The sequence below is a fragment of the Fopius arisanus genome, unplaced genomic scaffold (assembly GCF_000806365.1).
Source record: "Fopius arisanus strain USDA-PBARC FA_bdor unplaced genomic scaffold, ASM80636v1 scaffold00072, whole genome shotgun sequence".
Classification (NCBI taxonomy): Eukaryota; Metazoa; Arthropoda; class Insecta; order Hymenoptera; family Braconidae; genus Fopius; species Fopius arisanus.
In genome coordinates, this window is record NW_011887811.1 from 549,795 (window position 1) to 568,096 (window position 18,302).

Genomic DNA, 18,302 nt, shown 5'->3' on the forward strand with positions numbered 1-18,302 from the left:
GAAATTACGTAATGTCCCGGTGTGTTATTATAACTTGGTGTAATTTGCACGAATCAACGGCCTGTAAAAAAAGTCGGTCCAACGTCGTAACGTCGTATAAATGCCTGTTATAGACTGGTGTACTCAATAAAAAATTGAAGCACCTCTAAATCATTCGTCGACGATCTATCGCTATGATTTATAGGGTAAATTAAACACGCTCTTGCCTCATCTCCACTAATTTATGTAATTATATTCAACCCCTATGCCCACCTACCCGGTCTCGTCCCTCGGGTGGAATTGAAAAGACAGAATCTTAATATCTTCAGTTGTATATAACACAGTTGATACGCCAACGTAAATCTCAATCGATTCAAACCAATTCGTTTCACAGTCAAATCATTACGGGTCATGTCATTTAAACGATCCGTGCACAATACTTCCACTCGGAGCTATTTCTCTCTCGACTTTATTCACTTTATGCAATTTTTTAAATTAAAGTTTGTTTTATTGCCGACTGTAAAAAAGTGGATATGAATACAGCTAGTGGCCACAAGAATAACGCATCGTCCACTCTGGAGTATCACGATCGTCCGATAAAGCCGATTGTAACTCAATGTTCCATTGCCATCTCCGATTCATTCATTCGTTCCGCGTCTCCTCAGTTATTTCTCCTCTCGATGAGTTTCGGGTGAAAAAAAGAAACAAGTGGATAAATAAAAGTCCCGAGTTGAATTGAAATTCTGTGTATCGATTTGATTGATTGAGAGTTCCATAATCGAGTTGGTTTTTTTTTTAAAAACTTATTAAGCGGCTTTTTCTTCCAATTATCTCCCAGATTTATATAAATTCTCATTTAATTCCGTGAAGGGCTCGGTCTCCACAGCATTCAGGGCATTAGGCTTTTTCTCCTGGCAAATAAACTCTGGTAATTTGCTTTTTTTTTTAATCCGTAATTTTTTTCTCGGACGCCTTACATCGTGTTGAGTAGGAGACACTGATCTGCGAGTCATGAAAAAGTGGTTTAACAAGCGCCTTGATTTACTTTTTCACTCGTGCCTCATTCACTGTTTCAAACTTTTCCCATTCGTACTTTACTCTTCATTAGAAAATCATCACGTACCGGTACTGCGCAAAATAATAGTAATAACAACTTTTCAATGGTGAAATAATGCGGACATTTTGCAGGTCAAAATATATATTCTTTTTTATTCCTTTTTCCTACGGAGAAATTCCGGATAAAAAGAAATGGCTATTTTTTTGTGGGAAGGATATTCTCCTGGGTGATGGTAATTTGGACAATTGAGTTCTCTCGGTACGACTGGAGAATGATCGATGTGACAATAAATATTTCATGCAAAATATCGTATTGTAGGAGGATAAGTGAAATGATAGAGTAAAAAAAAGTAGGTGCAATGAATGGAAAAAAGAAAGTGGGAGAGCTCGGTTGGACAAGTTCGTACGAGGTTACTCGGTGTTCACGTGAGTGATGCATTGTCGCCCAGGACAATAGCTCTGGTCGAGTTCCTCAATGCAAGTTGAGGTGTTATGTTGTGCGTTGGCTGCTGTTATTCGGGTACACACATCTACAGTAGACAAGAGAGCATTCAGTACCACCGCCATCCCACAGGCCTATTTTTTTCTTTTTTTTTCAATCCTCCCGAGGCCACCGTTTCTCCACTTTTTCATTCCCATAACCAAAAAAAAAAATCTCCGTTGACACATTGTATCAAAATATTTCCCGTGCACAGCCAACTTTAAATATCACTCTGGATAAAACTTGAGTTAGATTGTCATGAGCATATGTAGAATCCTTCGCTTTTTATACGTCATTTTCTTATTTTTCGTTTCGACTGGCTGCACTCTGTGTTCACGCACGTGTGGCTGAGATTATGTCCAACTTTGTGTGCTGTGCACTCTCTTGTACTTTTGTTGTGTTGAGGCCATCTTATTTTCTTCAAGTTGTTGGTTCTTTTTCCCTCTTTCATTCCCAGTTCTTCTAGCACCGTTGTCCACTACCAGTCTCCACTACCATCCAACTCACATTTTTTTCCCATTCATTCAGCTTTTCTTCGTCATTTCATAAACATGTTTTCACATTTTTTTCCCTTCATCTTTTTTTTTCCACCAACAGACTATTCTGTGAATAAGAGAAGAATGTGCATGTCCAGACTGCACTGCATGATCCACGGACAAGTACAAAGTGTACCGATGTCTCTTGAATAATCGTTATCGATTAAAGTTCCTGCGTCGATCGTACGCACTATGGGTATATGCAATGTTGGAACACAGGGTTTAAAAAAAAGAGTGAATGTTCAATCGGAAGAGGGGAAAAAAAACAATAAAAAATTGACAAGAAAAGAAAAAGTGGGCGGCTTGTTCGAGAGGACGCAGGGAGGACAATCTGCGCAAATACATAAAAAATCTTGCCTTGACATAGTATATAGTATATACGTCTTGTTTTTTTTTTTATTTCCACCGGAATCACGACAATATACATGATATTGTCTTATATTGTTTCATTTTCTATAATGACTTTGGACGGGCGTCTCATTGAATATTGATTGACTCTCTCAAATCAGTACATTGCAGTGGAATTTCAGCTAATTGTAATTTCCAGAATTCTCAGCTGATGGGTCTTGAGGAAACGATTAATATATGATGCCGGTTATTCCTCGAAATTTATGCTCCGGAGAAGACGAATATAATCCCTTGGCAGTATTCTTACTCGTTTAAACGGAAAATTACGTCACATTGGGAGAACAAATACGTTTTATGAGTGTGAATTTACTCAACTTCTTGGCTATCGCAAATGGCATTGGATTTGATGGAGACGTGTAAAGTTGATGAGGCCTCCATAAATAAAATTCAATATTTACCGCGATTTGGTTTGAAGAGATAATCAATGTAGTTTGAAGGTGTGACGTTAGTTGTGGAGTAATAAAAAAATGATGAGGGGTTTTTTGAGTGGTGAAGAATAAAATGTCATATTGGAGGAACGGATTGTGGGTATATATTTTTAGTTGTTTTAGAGGAGATTGTTGGCAACGTGTGAGGTTTTTCATGGGGACAATTTCAGGATAAAAAAGGGAAGCACATGAGGTGTAGAAGAGGAACTCGACGGGTTTAAGTGAGTGTCCGAGAGATAAGCGGTCGACTGGCACAACAGCTCGATAAACTCTTGTGTTTATTGGGTCGCCGCCCTCACATTTCCCCTCTCATCCACCAACTTAACTGAGTAACCCTCTTCTAAGATCCTTGAGAATTTTCGTCAGCTGATCTTGAATTAACTTGGGAATCTCGTATTCCCGTCACAACCTGGAAATGGCTGCATTCCTCAGTTTATTTCTACTAATGATTGGACGTTCGGGTTGAGAAATGCATTTCCATCAAAATGAGAGACAATAAAAAAAAACGAAAAGTCTCAGCCACTTGTGACGAGCGGAGAGGGTCGTAAATCGTTATCAGCACTTGTTAGGCATTCTCGCGCTTATCTCCGCACTTCTCTCCCAGGTATTCATCCGGCAATCCTTTCGCAGTTTGATGTATCGAGAACGGGACGAGTCATGAAAGTTTTTCTTACCACTTTCCGTAAAGTACTTGAGAAATATTGAGGGTTTTTATTTTATAAAATGAATAAAAGAAGAACATTTTTTAGCATCGAGTTGCGATGGACGAGGGGAAGAGAGAAAAAGGGAAGAGGATTCGCGCGATTAACGAGGCCGCCAAGAGGAAGGAATACTGAGGGGCTGGAGATTTCTGCGTAATCGATTCCGCCTTGTGCGCATTTTACGGAATGGCTGAACATCACCCGGTAAGGCCTTTCGGACGGATATGTACGTATGTGTTACATACGCTGACGAGGTACCCCGTATTCCGGGCCCTGCACTCTGGCTTTAATTAAGAAACCATCTTCCCTGGGCTCCTGCAATCTTAACTCGAGGAGGGGGTAAAAACGAGCGCTCCTGGATGAATATCATGAAATTTGGATTTTTATTATATCCATCCCTCTTTTTTTCTTCACAACCTTATTTATTTACTAATTTTCTCCAAGAATTTTTCGCTTTACTCGGTTTATTTTTTTGTTATTCCTTATCCATCTGGGAGTGACGATGATCGATGGGACGAGTCACGTTCCCGTTGAACCCGACAATTTTTCGCCGCGAGTGGACGATCCTGGTATACCGCACAATCCTCAACTGAGATCGCCTCGAGTTATCAATCTCGAGTAGGTGAATGCTCTCGTAAAAATAACTGAACAGGATACACACTACTCTTCCCCTGTCCCTCGAAAAATACTCGAGTGATTTTACCCACTCAGAATCCATGGAATTTCTTTACGTTTGTACGACAAACACTCTTTTCTCGAGGTTCCTCGGAGCTTTGCTGCGGGAGAGCATCACTCTGCCTTTTCCCAGCACAAAGGAACACAGTAAGGCCGTTTGAGTGAAGTTACAAATTGCAAAAGTACGCCGATTTCCCTCGTCCACTATTTTTTGTTGCCCAGCTATCCGATATTTGGATTCCATTTTACATTTTCTCTCCCGTTTTTTCTCGTACTCGCAATCAGACTATTGTAACACTCCACTCGATAATCAGGTGGGGTGGAGAGGAGGGGGGTCGAATATATCCGTTGAAATTGAAAATGATTATTTTGCGAAATACCGCCGGCTGAGTTATGGAGTTGTGGGCCTATAGTGATATATCAAGTTCTTCATTTCCGCCGCAGACTCGTCGGATCCGGCGGTGACTTTCTCGCATCCACAGGTCCCCATATGAGAGAGAGGAAGATAATATGGCGAAACGCAGGGAATTCCTCCTTTCCGTGAGCGAGGAGTCATCCGCCTGGAAGCGGCTGTAGGATGTTCGCCTCACATATTCATAGATTTATGAGGTCCTTGGACCGAAACTCTCTGTCGACAATGAGCAACCTACCACTGTGTACGGCATATTATTTTAGTGCATATTTTCATTTTATTTGACATTAACCGGATGCAAAATTAAACGGCCTTTATGCTCTCCCCATTCGTAACAGCTTCGCTATTCGTTCATCCACTCGTTTATCTCGTTTTCAACAATGATGAAATTTCTTGATGGTATTTTTTATTTTTCTTTCGCTGTTGCATTTTTTCAATAGTTTTATGGAAAATCCAAACTGGCGGGTGTTAATTTTATGTTCAACGCTGAGGGAATGATCGCACGTGCGAGAGAGTATACAGTAGGTATACTCAGTGTCCAGTCGTATTTAAAAAATTTGCATAATGGGCCCGTGACATGTTTATGTACATATGGGGCCCGCGGGTCGAATGCTGCCTACATACGTGCACGCACGTGGGTACGATCAAATGGTAGTACGGTATAAGGTATGCAAGAGGAGGCGCCCTCTCCACCCTCTTTTTTTCACTCTCCCTTTGGGGATTAAAGGCCCTCTCTATTGTGCGGGAAGATCATAAATACGCGATTTGTCGGGACAGACCACACCGCAGTCGCTCCTTGCCCATGTGCGAGTTAATATTACCGAGGAACTTGTCCCCTTATAAGCTGGGGCCAAGCTTAAATCTCGAAACATTCGCCTCTTAAGCGCTTAATCGTCCCGACGACTTAGCTTACCCCAAAACACTCCAAAAATATGGCTCAACTAATTTTTGAAATCTCCACAATTATTGCCCATTAGATTCCGCTTCGTCTCGTTATATTTAACCGCTTATGTTTTTTTTTAGAATTAATTTAGGGAATTTTTAGGGATTCATTTGCCGCGAATTTTACGACTGTACACTTGCCATTTTTTTTTCCCTCGACAATTGCCAACTAGAAATGCACTTGTAACCGCGAACCTGACATTGACCGCGTGCCAATGATTTGCGTAATGGGAAAGTTACATGCATGTGAGTCTTTTGAAAGCTTAACGCATATATAGCCCACGCACATCACGTAATGATGACATACCCACCAGCACCGGGAAGTGACTAATGACTCGGCGGATGTAATTTCACGGATATTTGCTCTATCCAGAAAATTGATTGAGTAACAATATCTATGAGAAGTTTACCTTTTATTACGAGAATGGATATAGGTCTCTACTCTCAGCCCATTGGAGCCTGAGAGGAGGGGGGGAAAAAAGATGATGGGGAGGTTCGTTAAAAAAAAGATGAAGAATGAGTGGAAAAAGTTAAAAATAGAACTGGAAAGAGGGCCAGAAGGCACTGTGGCCGGCTAATTACGTGTGGCAGGGGGCGTGATCCCTGAAAACACTGATGTCACGTGTATACATTTCGCCGGAAATGAGATTTGGCTTTTGGGGCTGGTCATATCGATTGGATTTCTTTTTTTTTTTCAGTAATTCGTGTAATTTATTGCGGTGACTTTTATTAATTGCTTTTTCCAATGTTGTTGGACAGTGTTGAATTGGAGAGGGTGGGGATTCCGTTAATCCAGTTTCCGGTGTTTACATTGGCAGGGAGTACAGAGAAAACAAACCGCATATAGACCACGTGAAGAAATGTTTCAGTTGATAATTCAAATCTGCCGATAATTATAGTGCGGGTTGACGGTTCAACGGGTGTAATGGTGTAATTTATTTAATTAGGCAGTGATAACGGTCCGGTCAAATTGAAATTTACAATATTCAGAGTGAAAATTGGTAAAATAGCGGATGTTGAATTAAATGTATGATGGCTTTGCTGATCACGTTTCGAATGCCGATTGAATTCGTTATTCCGTCTGCGAAGTTGTGGAATATCGTCGAGATATCGGGCATAGTGTTATGTCTTCATTTTAAATATTTAATTCAATTCAATTTAATCGATTTTTCGCCTTATATTGCGCAACTGCACACGTCTGAGACCTAGTGTTATTTATCAGAGACTCGAACGTGCGCTTCGAATTCGAAGGTAAAAATCCAACTCCCATGGTAGCACAACCTCTCTTTTAACCTTTGATTTCACTATTGCGTCATCGTTAAAATCCCCATGTACTGACAGAAATGACAATTAATTACGCCGCATTGTTTCACTCCTGTCCATTATTTAAACAATGAGAATGAAATACAAATTTAAGGTTAATGTGTTTGCAAGTTGTTTAATAATGAAATCACAGATCATGTCTTGCCGTTTGAAACACGAAGGGAACTTTGACAATAGTTGGTATTCAGCAGTAAGGCTCGAGATGCTGAGAGACAGGAGACAGAGTCACCGAGTCAGGCATACGAGGTAGAAACAGGCCTTTGCCATTCCTCTCTGTATAGAATTGAGGCGGTAATATGAATAATTCATCGATGGAGAGGTTAAAGTAAATGATATAAAGGGTCCAGGTTAAATTCGATAGGCGCGGACGCAGTGAAATTTCTGATTGACCCGAGAATTACCAATGACTATTTTCGGATAATTTTTTTCACTTTTTATTACATATTCGCCTATTAAAAATCATATCATTCGTCGGACCTGTTCAATAAAGACTTAGCCTCGAGCTATTTTCAGGCAGGACCAATATTTTCAAACTTCATGGGCTAGAACTGGGTTGCGGCTAAATTCAATTGAGTGCGGTTCGACCCCGGCGACTACGTGTTTTTGCTATTACGATCGCTCCGACGGCCAATCAATTGTCGGAGACGGAAGTTTGCGTGATTAATTGGGTCACCGATGATTAATTTACTAGGGTGGAGTACATACACGTACAGCATGCACGTATGTGTCAATTTCAATGGGACGTGCATACTCATTCGATTGATTTTCATCGTTTGAAAACATATCACTTGCATCTAGATCATTTTAATAAAGTTAATTGGCAAATATGGGGGATTCATAGGGAAATAGTGCTTTGCGGTTAATTATTCGTGGATAGGGATATAACAAAAGGGAGTAATTATTGGCTACTCATTCACAACCGATGGATCGATTAGTGGTTCTCGCACACTCGTTTAGCTTTTAATTGGATCGAAAACTTTCTTTCCGAAGCGGCTTTATTTTTATTCTAGAATGAAAATTGGCCGAGCACTTTCTGCACTTTTACGCCAATTACAGTGAGTGAAGGTGGTTACTTTTTTTTTTCGTCTCCCTTTCTTTTTTTTTTCATCCTCCTCATTGTGTTCCGACATTTCGCGGGGAATTTATGAATGAATATGAACAGACTAATGATTTTCAGAAATAAGTTATTTCGGTGTAATTGTGTTACCTTTGATGTTTCACCGAAACATAAAAGCAATATTCAAAAACATTTGGTACGGCATGGGTTGGCGTGTGAGAGTGCGTATTTGTATATGACGTTTCGTTTTGTAAAGGGAGAGTGTCTGTGACAGGACATTATGAGTCTTGGAGGAAGCCTTTCCACCAGGAAAGGAGGTGTGGCCAAAGAATCGTTCACGCGTTTCCGATGGTCCTTTGACGCCAACCAACGCGCACACAAATCCCTCCGACCTAATACATAAATATCCCATAAATAACCGGTGAGATAATTAGTGTCGATTATGATTGGCCGTAGGTAGTGGGGCAAGTCGAATTCCAAAATTATTCAGAAGACACGAAATAGCTGTGTCTCAAATTTCCCATTATACCGCGTACAGATTTGTAAGCTCTCATTGCCCTGCGAATTAACTGTTGGACTTTCAATTTTACCGGAGGAATTTAGAGCGGCTGCTATCGGGTAAATAGTACGGAGGAATTTGAAGCATCCAGTGTGGCGTGTGCGATATGAGATGATCATCCCGTGAATTAAATCCCGTGTAATATATCTCTCCAAATCTAATCCCACGGTAAATTTTAATCTGAAGAAGCAGTATCTATCGAAAAATAACACAACTTGTGTAATGATTATAATTTGGTGATGTGTGGGCTTAATCCGTCGTTTTCCAACCCACACAATTGTGTGTTTGAATAGTAATTGATCGGATGGAAATTCATATTCAAAATTCAATGATATATTTGAGATATTTTTGTTGGACTTCCAACAGTCGTTGAATAATTGATCATTGAGGTGGCTGAAGGGGTCTAGGAATAGTGTCTGATACTGAGGATACCGCTCTCGACGAACATGCCTCGACAAGAGGTCGAGGTAGTGAGGCATCCTGACCTTCCACCACTGACAAAATGAGAGAGAAAAATCGAATGAAGAGAGAAAAAAGTATTTGGTTCGCTTACGTTAATTAAGGTCGTGCACACGCCGGTAACTCAACCCCTTCAGTGATTCTTTATCACCTGCGCTAATCGATCATGAAATTCTGTTGAGAGAGATTAACCGTGTCTTAATTAGTTTCCCTTACTGCCTACCAGACTCCACTCCTGCACACTCCTGTCCACGTTCCACTCCCCCCGGTTAACTTTTTCTCATTTTATTTATTTATTTATTTATTTACTCATTTTTTTTTTTCGTTTTAGTACGGTCGAGGGTCTCCGACGCGACGAAGAAACGTCCCTCACAGAGTAGGAGAGAGAGAGGTCTCTCTTGTCGATTTCCATCCGTAAGGACGTATCCACGATTCTCGGTAGTACCGGCCATGAGAGAGAATTTGCATTGGAGATATATACGAGTATATATGCGACACACACAATGAGGTACATTCTTTTACGAATTAAACGATCGGTTAGAATATAAAAAGGGAGAGGGATAAAGAGAGGAAAAAGAAACGATGGATGGGGGAAAAAGGGTTGAGGAATATCATTGGGACAGTGCATCGACCACTCCCTATATGTGCGGATATAACCGGGCAAAATCGTCATGTTGGTTGAGGGCTGACTCTGACTGGAATGCGGAACTCTATTGACATTAATTCGTGCTGTACTACTCCATTCTGTCGAAGGATCGTGTGCTCGATCGAGCATCTTTACCTCCTTTCTCCCTTTCCTCTTTCTGACTTGACTCAAGGTATATTCCATGCATATACACGACTTACGTTTCCTTCTACTGGGCCGTTTGTCCTTGGCGATTGGACTGTTTGCCTTCTACCTCGTGTTTCAACGTTATACCCCGGATGCATAGAACTTGACCGCTTATACAGCTATACCGAGTTGACTCTACCAGTACCTATCTCAACTCTCCAACTCCAGGGGGAGATTATTGTGATCGACGTTAGGCGGATGAGAACATATCTCGCGCCGCGACTATCCTTTTGCCTTTTGCCTTTTGCCTGTTGCCTGGTCGTGCCAATCGATTTCAATGATCTGTATAACAACAGTGAAAATAATCGAACCGTGTACCGCTCATCGAGAACGATCTACACACGAGGGACCCATCGTTTGCATTACGATAGAGTTTAAATTGTGATAAACCATTCACATTTTATTTCACTTGATTTTATCGTTATTTTTATCCATCAGCTGGCTATATCATAAACCATTCACGATATATCAGTGATTTTTCCACACGTCGGCCTCCTTTAATCTAAACAGACATGGGGTATGCAATGCCCGTTAAAATTTTCGTCGATGGGTGAGGCATTGATGGATGAATTCGATGGATAACTCCCCATCAAATCACCCATACATCAACATTTCTCCACCTTGGCTACCCTGGGGGATAGCGTTAAAAGGTTATAAAGTTTTATTCATGGAGATGGCAACTTCACCACTGACACCGCTCGCACCGCTCGCACCGCTCGGTTCATCTTTAATTATCAATTGATTTATTATTGGCCAACGTGTTACGTGTGTTCCCTATTTGTATCTTTCAACGTGCACGTTATGCGAGGGGTTTCGACAGTTATCGCGGTAGCATCTCAATTCCAGTTGATTTTCTATTTTAATCTTCTGTTTCATTGAGCATGATCCGAGGATACATTACAACTTCTGTAGTTTTATGTGTCCGTCACACAATCCCTCCGGTGAATAATAGAGTGAAAAACTGTTGGGATAACGATATGTCCTGAAACGCTCGGTTTAATTTTCCCCCCCTTTTTTTTTTGTCAGTGTCAGAATGACAATCTCAATAATAAATTAGATGGCTCGCTAAGTGCATCCAATTTCCTCCTGTGCTATCGCGTCTCTTCACTGATTTATTGATTGTGGAGGCATACGTGTATCGAGGCTCCAGCTTCTCGTTCCATGGGATTCTCTGTCTATCGATCCGAGCAATTATCACCATCAAGCGTGTCCGTCTAACGTTAACGTCGAATTAACACTGGACATGGAACATCGAGCCCCTTTTTCACCCATTATTTTATTCATTCTCTCCTCTTTTTTCCTCTACTTCCTTTCATTCAATTATAAGTCCTCTAATGGACGGGGATGGACATGGCAAAGAGTCATTTTCATTTGATCTATTTTTTCCCTCATTCACCATTGTTTTTACTGGTCTAATTTTTTTCATTCACTCAGCCGTTCTAATTACTCAGATTATGGGATTCCATATGGAAAAGATTAAGGATCCTCACGATGGCACGTATTATAATGGTAATCCTGGGAGATGGGTCGTTAACATATCCCTTGTTTTGACGTTACAGAACAAAACGTGAGACACTTATGGCGCAGTGGATCTTCATGCGGAACATTGAACCCTTTTATACACCAGTCTTTCTCGTAGACTGAACCCTCACAATATCTAGGATTTAATATCAATCCTCTCGGTTTGTGGGACAACAGACAGACAATTAAATGGCTGTGAGATATCCTCTGATATACTCATCAATTGAATTCGAGAGCGCGAGCTACTGGAAGAAAGTGGAATAGTGGTAATTAAATAATTCTCGCGGAATTCCACAGGTTGTATGACTATTATCCGTGATTCACTCGGTGAATCAAGTCTCGGATTACTTAAAGTTGGAAGTATATTTGCTATGTACCAGTCACATCCTCTTGGTGACTCGTTTTATCGATGATTAAGAGACTCGGTGGAGAGTTAAATAATGAATAGAAATTCAAGGGAGATATGGAGAAAACGGACGAGGATGTTTAAACGACAAAACGAGCGAGCCGGGCAAACAAGACACGCGCTAGGTACACATACGCGCCGCTCTCTTATATTCAAGCAAACAGCGATTCAGCGCACATGTGACTAGTGCAGTCTTTTCTCCTCAGGTTCATACTATCCACGCACTTGTAACGTTCCGCGGGCGGTCGGTGCCTTCTGTTACCCAAGACAAACTCAATGACATTTTATGTATAATTCTCGGATAAAAAGGATGTACTCTCCTGGATATGTAGATATTTTTTCCATTACGAACGAGATTCGTTATTATTTTGGCAATAAACAATCAGCGATGAACGCGATCGTGATCGTGATTGCAAGTTGAAAAACGGCTAAGTGACGTGGAATTTTTTAATTATTGCATATTATTATCGCTTACAGTTCTGCTCTCCTCGGTTCCTCTGCACAGCCGCTGTAGATCCGATCTGCGTGGATGAATCCTTATCCATGATTTACTGAGGCACATCACACATTAATACACAGGGAAATTATGTCACTCACACACACACATCACACGCGAGAGAGTCCTTCATATCATATAAAGAATGAAAATGAAGAGGCGAAATCGATTTTACGAAAGCGAAATTTAGATTTTTTAATTATTGAGTTATTTTTAGAGAGACCCTCCGCATACCATGGAGAGAATGCGACTGATCGATCGAAATCGATTTTATACGGTGGAATTAGAATTTTTTTTTTTATTAGAATTATTTTTGAAACTGCTCTTTTGCTTTTGCACGGATCATAGAGAGACCCTATGCATATCTTAAGGAGAATGTCAGTGAGAGATTGAAACCGATTTGACACGGCGAAATTGAAATTTCCTTATTTTGGAATTATTATTTCCAAAGTTTCAACTGCTCTCCTCCCTCCTTTCCTCGATGCAGCCTCGGTTGTCCCATCGGCGATACTGAATTTTCATGAAAAAATTCACTGAGGAATATCAACTCGCACGGACTGTGGAGGGAGACCGCCAATATTTCGTATGGAGAGCGATTTTGAAGAGCTGGAATCGGTTCCCCTCGGCGACCTTGAGATTTCGTTGAGAATTATTATTTCTCATATTTCTACTGCTCCGCTCTCACTGCTCTCCTCTCCTCGATCCAGCCGCTGCAGTTCGATCCGCGTAACTGATTTTTTTCACAAGATTCACCGGGTTATATCAACTAGCACGGACCGTGAAGAGATCCCCTCGCGGAGTTTCCCTCTACTACCCCAATTTCTAAATTTCTTAAACTTATATTTCTAATTCAAAGTTGCGCCGTTAGGCATGCCTGATGAGGCTACACATTTTACCCCCACCACCGAGCTCTCCGCCAATCACAAAATTTTGCATCTCACACTGCATCTATAATAATGCGCACAAATCATTTCGACAATTCAGTTCCCGAACAACCAGACAGTCGACGGTGTCTACGGAAGCAACTCGGGTCGACAATTGAGCGCCTCAAGGACGAAACAGCCGGCGGTGTTTACAGATATGAGCATATCCAGAACGATTCCCGTAGCGAGAATAAAAACGTGTCCACTGAGAAAAAATCTCGGGCATTCGGCGGTGAAAAGTGGAATAAAAAATTTTGAAGGAGTCGGAGTGGATTAACACGGCAAATGAATGGGAGAATTGGTGAATTTGGGTGGAAAAGGGGTGCGATCCTAGATCTGGTATAAACACCGAAAGATACGAAGATGAACGAGCGGTGTTTGACAGTGGGTTGGGGTGACAAGGGGCCAATGGAGGCGTGCAAGCGTGAGAAAGACAGGTAAAATAAGAGTGAGGCATTGAACAACTTTGCGATCGGCTCTCGTCTCTTCTACACCACTACAGTTAACAATTCCAATGGCTAACACACAACTTCATATATATAACTATGCGGCCGAGATCGAGCTGAGATCTCGTTTTCTCAGAACAGCAAACTGCCGCGCGCCACAAAGCGATTTTGTTCGTTCGATATTCCGACGTTTTACCCCCGGGTGAAAGACATACCTTTTGTTGCCATCGCATAACCATTTCGTCGCCTTAAAAAGGATAAGTTTTTGTGTCCTAGAATCGGTTACTAACTAGGTTTCACCAGTTCTCAACTACATTAGAAGCGTTGGGGAATGCATGAGGTTCGCGCCGACAGTTTCTTATACCTCATCCCCGCCTCACTCGCTCTCATTTTTATTCTTATTTTATCCGGTCTGCAGCTTTTATTTCTTCCATTCCTCTCTCTTTTTTTTTCCACCGTTATTTTAAAACAACATCGTTGGGTAAAGACGTAAAATGGATTGTAGACGTAACGCAAAGTTGAATAGGATAAAGTGCATTGGAAGAATAAAAGGGGAGTGCCGCGCGCGGCGTTACACTTTCCAAAGGAAATATAATTCACTCCTCCATGAGTGTTTCAGGGCTCGCGTACCTTTCTTGTCGCTTTTCAAGTGTGAATGCATCCTTACAACATAATCTACTCGGATGTTGCGTGAATCAAGTCAACCACTGCATTACCAAGAAAATTGGATAAAAATAATCGGTTAATTTTCCGTAATAACAGTCACCGGGAAAAATTCATCAACTTGGATAACGTCTTGTTCTTGAAAATTGGATGCGATCAGAGTTGTACAGACACCTCAGCGATTAACTCAGACTAAACGTCACGAGACTGACGTTAATCCATATGATCGTTTGCGTGAAGTGTAAAAAGAGAAAGAATTTTCCTCGCCCACCATTCGTCCCCCATGGAAGACATTAATCTTCATCCATGCCGAATCGCAATATGATTTTCCATTGATACAATTCTGCAGTGGGGGTAAAAAAAATTGCGAAAAATACTCAAGACTTTTTATCCGATTGGCGAAAGGATCTTGATTTGGATTCTTTACGCGTTGACACTCAGAAGTTGTCAATGGAATGAATAACATGAGAATGGATATGTTGACACATGCGCTCACTGACATCATTTGAATATTTTAATCCGGGGCGTTGAAATGACGCGTGAAACCCGTGTCTGGTGGGATGAATCACCACATCAGATAATAAAGAGATTATAGCGTTAATATAGAGTCCATTACACGCTGACCCATCCACTTTGGTGTGGAAAAATGGAATTTAAGAGGTAAAAAAAAAAGAGTTAGATATCTCGGATGAGACGTAGGTGAAGAAATGGTCGGAACAAAAGAATCGTCAGAGATAAAGGGTACCAGAGATGAAGGAGGAAAAGAGATCCGTTCTGGTTTTTATACTCTGTCTCTTATCGCTTCGAACCAAGAGAAGAGCCAAGCACGAAGACACTTTCAAGTAGTGTGCCTCCGGGGTTATAAATAATCGTAAAAGTAACGTCATTCTCGTAGAAGCGGTTGCGGTTGAGGGCCCGATAGGTCCCCACCTTTTACCCACCTCTCGTTTAGAGTGACACGATATAAGAGGTGAGGCTTGTGTTTGGTCGAGAAAGTATATGTTCGAGCTAGTTTGACGTTAAATAATGTTTCGCCATCGGTGGGCCCCGGCTAAACCCAACCACAAGAATGTTTCGTGCAAATCCCAGTGAGGGCTGGGTCATCGCAAATCGATAGTCAATTGATCACCAGGTGATACTTCAATTTCTAATCATCATCGCATCATTTTCCGATTATATGAATTTTATTCGCATAAATCACTTGATTTAGTCCATTGACATTCGGTTTCCATGTGCGGACGTACGTTAAAGCCATTTCAATGAGATTTTTTTTTTTTTATCTCATACATACATTCAGCTGTTTGTATCAATGTGCTTGTACATATGGTGTACATTGGATTTTTATAAGCAGAAACCATACAGCTTCGTGGAAAATTGTATGCACGCTTCTGGTTGCTGTAAGTTTGTTTACGGAGCGACGAAAGTTTCTTTTTCTTGCGGTTTATCCAGCGTCTCGCTGGTAATTTTTGTTGCGGCAACGTTACAGCCTCATCGTCGTTGTCGGTTTATTCCTTCTTCCCCCTCCTCTTTTATTCTTATATTCTTGGATTCTTGGAATTCAAGACTTCTCAGAATTTTGAGATCCCGATGAAAAATAATCAGTGTAAAATGGGGGAGCCGGGTAATAAAGAATTAAACTGTTCTATTGAGAATAAAAGATTAACGGGAGCTTTTTTTTTTATTTTCTCGGTTTTAACCGATGGAGTCACTAAAACAAGTATATGGTCTGTGGACAGGTGAGTGAGCGCTTTGAGGTTTTAATACTCGGCCCATGAATTTTACTATGTGGTTTAATCGCGGGGTGTATCACTAAATAAACTGACGAATCTGAAATTTCTGTTGGACAAAAATTCACCTGCCCTCACTCCCCCGATTTTCGCTCATTCGCAGTTTCCTTTGCATTAAATTTATCCAAAATTGATTTAAACTATATCACAGTGCCTCGCAATTTTGAGGAAAAAAAAACGTCAACGACATACTCCGAAAGTCATTTGGTTTCTATAGCAAAACGAAAGAGTCTCCGAGCACCCGCCTTTCAGACATCGTAAATTCACCAGAGAGTACTTGACTGGGAAAACCTCTGCTACCGCGAAGTTTATGGACCATGAGATTACTTTTGCGCCAAGTAGAGAGAAAAAAAAAAGAATATCACAATCTAGGAAATATCAGTTTATTCGGTAGGAACAATCGGATTTTTACTGTCGCCTGCTGGCAATTGAAAGCGCATGCAAAATATATCAATGAAAGTCGTAACACGAATTCTCGGAGAAATGATCGACAACGTGAAATCACTTGAAATTCATTAGAGGAACCGCTATTAATTTTAAAAGAGTTACAGAGACAAGCCGATACAGGATGCCATTTTTCTCAAATTCCCTCGACATTTAATTTTCTCTCACCGAAATTATGGTATCCCATTTTGCATGATGTTGAGAATCATCAATAGTTATGTCAACGCTTGTTAATTAACGGACTTTAATATTGAAAAATGTTTTTCAATGTCCAACGAGTACATAACTAACGAGTCTACAACGAATTCCCAGAAGGTGAAATATTGTCCTAGTCCGTGGTCTATGGGTTTGATCAAACAATGCATTATTTAGATGTTAATTAATAACTTTGTGCGGCCTCCCATGAAGCGTATAAACCAACCGATGCGGAATTTCATGACGGACTCGAGAGTATAGCGACATTTATTACAGGCATTCAAGGCGATAACGGGTGGAATTATCGAGGTTGGATGGATATACACACACCTGAGGGAGGCTTTTAACGACTCTTGGGAAGATGGTTGAAGGGCACACGCAGAAGAAAATTTAACGTGCAAAATTCACTCCCTCCTTGGCATTATCGCCTTGGGCACTTGACCTCAGCTTATTAACCCGTTGTTCTTCACAGCGTTCCCGCGCCGATATCGATCACACACCTCTTTTCCGTTGATAGCAAATGCGCTTGATAATTGCATAATACACCGATACTTGAGTAACAATATGAGCAACAGTGACCTTCATCGTCAGCCCGCGGCATGCACTTTCATTATCTTATTTTTCTCTCACGCATTTTCTAGGTCACATTGTTCACCAGTAAGTGGTTGAGGGGGCTGAGCTAAATGGCCTCGATATCCATTGCAAATGCACCATTAGCTCGTAATCCTCGTTATTCAATGGGGAGTGAAAAATTTACATTTGTTTGTGCATGTACGTTAATGCAAATTTTTTTAACGTGTCTCCGATGGGGTTAAAGAATTGAGAGGAAAGGAGACTTTGATAGATCCTTGCCACACCTTCAACGCCATGTAACGTTTCACGGTCGCTTGAGACCAGTAACGAAGCCTATCAAAACACCAACGGATTAACTTCTACAGCGCGAACAAGACAGATTTTTTCCTCCTTTTTTTCTCCTCTTTTCTCCTCGTTTCCTCTCCTTTTCTTTGTCCAAAGATATTCGCAGACCTGTCCGTCGCCATTGAAATTCCAATACACCATGATGAGGCTCCTTTCAAATATATATAATGATAATCCGCATGCCACGTGCGCTTGTTCGATAAAAAACATCTTCCCCTTATACTGGAATGTTCTCCTCTTTGAAATTGATGTGACAATCTGTGTGTGAAGTTATTAAGGTAGAGTTCAATGATTGTCAGTGTAATATCACAATACCGTCAACGCCAATCGATGAGTTTAGATGCCATTTAATGCGATTTACAGCTAAATTCAGCGACAGAGGAATGCAATGCTACTTTTCACGGCTTTCAATCCACACGGTTGTAATAAACGCGTGAGATCCCTGATGTTTTATTAAATGCTTTGAAATTGGATGTCTAGTGCGGTCTATTGTCTTGCTCACCGTGGCAAATTCAAGTCAACTGTAAATTCATAGTACAATTATTGCCGCAGATGCGTCATTTGAAACGGAAGGCGAGAAAGGTTTGAGAAAAAAGAGTGAAAGGGGGAGGGGTAAGGCACGGATTGAAAAATAAAAATGACCAAAGAAATTGTG

At 41.0% G+C, this 18,302-nt stretch overlaps 1 protein-coding gene and 1 long non-coding RNA gene across 2 annotated transcripts in view; one reads left to right on the plus strand and one right to left on the minus strand.

Moving 5' to 3' along the window:
• The window catches only part of Ephrin (ephrin), a 173,173-nt gene that overhangs the window by 52,405 nt on the left and 102,466 nt on the right, over positions 1–18,302 (minus strand). The gene's annotated exons all lie outside the window — the stretch shown is intronic.
• Positions 15,161–18,302, plus strand: part of LOC105269679 (uncharacterized) — a 100,878-nt gene continuing 97,736 nt past the window's right edge. Inside the window, exon 1 of the long non-coding RNA XR_892461.1 lies at positions 15,161–15,435. This is a non-coding gene — a long non-coding RNA (uncharacterized lncRNA). The remainder of the gene's footprint in view (positions 15,436–18,302) is intronic.